This window comes from Piliocolobus tephrosceles, chromosome 12, assembly GCF_002776525.5.
Source record: "Piliocolobus tephrosceles isolate RC106 chromosome 12, ASM277652v3, whole genome shotgun sequence".
Lineage (NCBI taxonomy): Eukaryota > Metazoa > Chordata > Mammalia > Primates > Cercopithecidae > Piliocolobus > Piliocolobus tephrosceles.
The window spans coordinates 17,907,817-17,912,728 of NC_045445.1; the positions used below are offsets into that span (position 1 = coordinate 17,907,817).

Below are 4,912 nucleotides of genomic sequence, written 5' to 3' on the forward strand. Positions count from 1 at the left end.
CACATTGTAAGGAGTTGTGACACATTGTAAAGCATCAGTAAATATTTGCCAAATTACTAAATATTATTTTATAGAGATGGAAGGGGAAGTTGTAAACCATTCTAACCTGGGAAAATAGTGCTTGGCTAGCTTTTCGAGCAATAGGTGTCAGAATATATTTACATTTTCTTCAATTCCCTTAATTCTATCTCTTTCCTCTGGGTCAGTTCCATTTGTTTATTTTTGCTTTTCATTATGTTGCTAGTTTTTCTCAAATGCTTGGCGATTTATTTATTTATGAATGAAAACCTGTGTTGGTTATTATGGGTAGATGGCATGAGTTTCCTCTGCAATTGTGTTGATCTATCTGTTTCCCCCACAAACCTCTCTCCGGAATGGGAGGGCTGACTGTGGGTTCTGTTTAAGTGGGTAGGAAATGTCAACAGTCAGGCTTCCCTTTAGGTTATGTGGGTGGAGAGGCAGGAAGACCAGGGACCCCCACAACTGATGAAGTAAGGAGGGCTTTTCTCTGGGGGCGGAGCCTTGTAGAAGGTTTCACTCTTGACTAATACTGGTTTTCCTTTTGGTTTTGTCCTATCTGTTGTGGAGGTCTCAGCATCCTTCCTAGAGCCCTCTCTAGGCAACTTTAGCTTGAGGGCCAAGGTCAAATGCTGCTCCTAACAAATGGTCCACTGGGGGAAAGGAGAGAGAGGTAGAGGGCCACCTGTCCCAGCTGTTTCCACTGCGGCTTTTCAATGACTGCCTCATAGCCCACCCCTGCTCCTCACATTCATTGACTCTGTGATTAATGCTTCTTTGGGAGAGCATACTCTTACAACTTATTGAATTGCAGTGTTTACTGCTCTGATCTCTCTGTTAGTCCAAATTCATGGCCTTTCTTGCTTGTCAAAACTTATGTCACATTGATGTCACTTTTTGTATTTCCTATGGTTGTTGTGGTTTCTTCCTTTTTATATTTATTTTTGACTAAATAATACATTCACATGGTCTAAAATGTAAATGAAAGAGTATGAAAGAGTATGTAATGCAGTCTTTTTCCCCATCTCTTCCTTTCAGTCTTCCATTGTTAACCAGTGTTGTCAGTTTCTTATGTATCTTCCTGGGATGCTTTTATGCACCTTCAAGCAAATACATAGCAAATACATAGATATTCCCTTTCAGCCTTGTAACACACAGCAGTATATAACACATTGTTCTACATCTTAACAATGTATCTTGGAGATTGTTCTAGGTCAGCAAAACACTTCTTTATTCTCTATTTTTTTTTTTTTACAACTTCGTAGTATCCCATTACACGAATGATGATGTACTGTACATTTTTTAACTAGTCCCCTATTGATGAACATTTAGGTTGTTTCCAATCATATGATATTTTTAAATGCTGTAACAAATAACTTTGTACTTACTCATTTTTAAAAGCTTTTTTTTTTTCAGACATTTTCATGGGCTCTGGAAAGGCTAAAATTTACATATATTTTAACACTGACCAATCAACTTTTATCCTAAACACATTACACTTGAAGAAAGATGATTTATGGGCTATTGTTTATTTTCCATTAGTGAGATTGATGCACAGTCAATTTGTGTTATACGCCGTCTTCAAAGCCAGACATCACATTTTAAAGTGTCCAATGCAAAGTCCTATCTAACATTAAGGATTTTAGCTGCACCATGTGTGATTCTTCATGTGGATCTGTGGCAGAAAGCTGAAGATGATGTGATCTCTGGTACCTCCATTTGGAATACTGCATTTGTTGGCTAGATTGGAAAGAAGCAACTTCAAGAGACACTTCTTTGAATCAGTTCATTTGTTCACATCAATATTCACTGAGTGCCTACTGTGAGCCAGATGCTGAGCTGGACCCTGGGGATACAAAGAAAAAGATGATAGTCCCTGCTTTGCCAGGAGCTTCCAGTTCAGAGAAGCTGAACGATACATGAGCAGACAGACAACCGTAAACGGTGTGAAAACCACCACTGTTGAAGTGAACACAGAATGCTGTGGGAACAAGAAGGAGGAGTACTTACACACCCGGGGTGGGGCAGGATAGGGTGGGATAGAATGTATGTCTGCGAAGCCTCTCTAGAAGCAAAGACACCTGTCATAACTTTGCATCCTGTCTTGCAGCACTCCACTGACAAATCTCAACATTCAGTGTCTATCTGCTGTCCTTGGCCTTTCTTGTCTGGAATCTTCCATCCTTTTCCATTCTGCAGAAGTCTTCTAGTTGGTTATGTTTATTCTGGCACTCTAATGGCTCAGGAAGAGTAACATAGGACGGGTGTGGGGATAATCATCTCCAGCATAGATGAGTGTGGTTGGGAATGGGGATGTTGGGTGTGTTGATCTGGTTTCTGGTATTAGTTTTGATAATGTGACCAGAATCCTTAGTCTCTCTTTCTAACAGATGCCTACCTCCATCCCAGGTTCCCAAGGTGAGCTTTCTTGGTACATGTCCACTCCAGAGTTGTGTCCTAGAGGCAGGATTCTGTCCCCTCACCACTGCCACACACTCCCCACCCCAAACACAGCAGGAGAATCATGCTTTGAAAGGAATTCTAGAAGAAATTTCTAGTCATAAGTGGGCTCTTGTGTGCTGTTGTAACCCTTGTATGACTCTAACACCTATTGCTGTGAGTTTAGCCAAACAAACAAACAACAAAAAACAACAAATCCATAAGTTCCCCACCCCGTCTCTCTATATAATTCCAAAAGGTTCTCCCATTGATGTTTCCTATGGCAAGACTGTCTGAGGGGCCTTGTGGCTAACATTGAGTAGTCAATATCCTTTCAATAAGTATTTTCCCAGCATTTGGCAAGCACTAGGCTCTCTGGTAGGTCTGGGAATCCAAAATGAAAAAGACAGAGCTGCTAGTTAAGGAGATACAAAAGCCAGAGTGGACTACAGTGCACTGGGTAAGCACCCACAGTAGAGAATTGCAGGGGTTTGGGGAGCATGCAGAAGGAGTGAGGGTGAAGACTTGACAGACTCAGGGAAGACTTCCTGGAAGAGGAATCTCTGAGGGAATTTTCTGGGTCAGGAAAGAATACATTCCAGGTACAGGAAATAGCATGTGGAAGAACCCACAGGCTGTAACTCATGGGCTCATTCTCCTCTTAGGGTTGCAGGCTTAGGATCAAAGCCTTCTACTTGTCTTTGTACAGCACCTCAGGTTCTCCAGTCAACCCTTAATGTGGAACATGAAATATCAGGTTTTTAAAGAACAAAAAAGTTCCCTTTCTTCCACGGTGAAGAGTCTCAGGGATGGCGAGCTCTGCAGGTGGGTACATAGTTGGCACCTGTTTTCCTTCAAATATCAACCTGACATGATTGAACATTTAAGACTTGTCTGTGTGGTTCTAGTCCATTTTAAAAAATCTCCCTCGCTTTAGTCTCAGCCTGCCTTTTTTTTTTTTTTTTTTTTTTTTTTTTTGAGACAGAGTCTTGCTGTGTCGCCCAGGCTAGAGTGCAATGGCGCGTTCTCGGCTCACTGCAATCTCCGTCTCCTGGGTTCAAGTGATTCTCCTGTCTCAGCCTCCTGAGTGGCTGGGATTATAGGTATGTACCACCACGCCTGGCTCATTTTTATCCTTTTAGTAGAGACAGAGTTTCACCATGCTGGCCAGACTGGTCTGGAACTTCTGGCCTCAAATGATCTGCCCACTTTGGTCTCCCAAACTGTTAGGATTACAGGCGTGAGTCACCATGCCTGGCCTCAGCCTACTTTCTGCATCTCCCCTAGAGCACCAGAACTTTGGTAGGCTAGCCCCTGGCTCCACTGCCCATAAACCCCTCTCCACAGCCTTTCCCTGCCTACCCTGCAATTTACCTCTACCATGATCCTTCTTCTTGACTTAACTCGTTCAGGGCTTTCTCCTCTCTTCAACTTCTAACTGCTGCCCCGCTTTAGTTCGGACCCCAGGCTTGAGCAGTCTCTGTCTCTCTGATTCTTCCTGTGGTCTGTTCTTGACAATCCCTTGGGGGCTGTTTGTGAACTATGCCCTCTGCTTCTAACTCATCTCCTAGGTATCCTCACAGGAGGCTGCCTTCTTAGTGGGGGCCTGACTCAGAAGACCTCTAGTTCTCCCACAGTGTCTTCTGGGGCCAGGTCCGCTGTTTCTCACCGAGGTTTGGAGAAAGGCAATGACTTACCATGGTCATGCAGCATGTTAGCGGCAGAGCTGAGCCTACCCCAGGCCTCCTGACTTCCAGCCCAGTAGTCTTTTCCAGGAATCAAGCTGCCTCTCGGAAGACTCAGGTCTTCTAGCCAGCATCAGTTCCCACCCACTGACTGCACTGTGCACCCATCTCTGTTTGCACTTCCTTCCTGAGCCACTCTATTAAAACTGAAGCTGGCCCGTCCAGGCTTCTGACTCAGCAGCCCAGCAAAGAACATCCAGCCATGTCTGCATCTGATTAAGGAAACGTCAGGGGCAGGAAATTTTTTTTTTCCTGGCTGAGTCGAGGAGTGCAAAAAGAGGTGGAGAGATTCAGTAAAATAGTTAAGATTTGAGAAGAAGATAATCTCTCAGCAGAAGATGTACCACAGGGACCACAGGGGTGGAAGAGAAGTGGAAGGCCTTTATCAAAAGATTTAGAATTACCAGTTAAATACATTTTGGTACAGAAGGATATTTACTGGCTTAGAAGGACCCTTGTGATACACTGATAGCGCAAATATCATGGTGGAAATAGGATGCTCCCAGTTTTTTGTTTTGTTTTGTTTTGTTTTGTTTTGTTTTTGATGGAGTTTCACTCTTATTGCCCAGGCTGGAGTGCAATGGCGCGATCTCGGCTCACTACAACCTCCACCCCCAGATTCAAGTGATTCTCCGGCCTCAGCCTCCCGAGTAGCTGGGATTACAGGCACCTGCCACCATGCCCGGCTAATTTTTGTACTTTTAGTAGAT

At 43.7% G+C, this 4,912-nt stretch overlaps 1 long non-coding RNA gene across 1 annotated transcript; it reads right to left on the reverse strand.

Annotated features, from left to right (window-relative positions):
* Positions 1 to 1,528: 1,528 nt before the first annotated feature.
* LOC111531607 lies at positions 1,529 to 4,436 on the reverse strand. Its single transcript, XR_002728324.2, has 2 exons — positions 4,155 to 4,436; positions 1,529 to 1,864 (listed from the first exon to the last, which is right to left on the reverse strand). It is a non-coding gene; the product is annotated as an uncharacterized LOC111531607 (long non-coding RNA).
* Between the last annotated feature and the right edge of the window lie 476 nt (positions 4,437 to 4,912).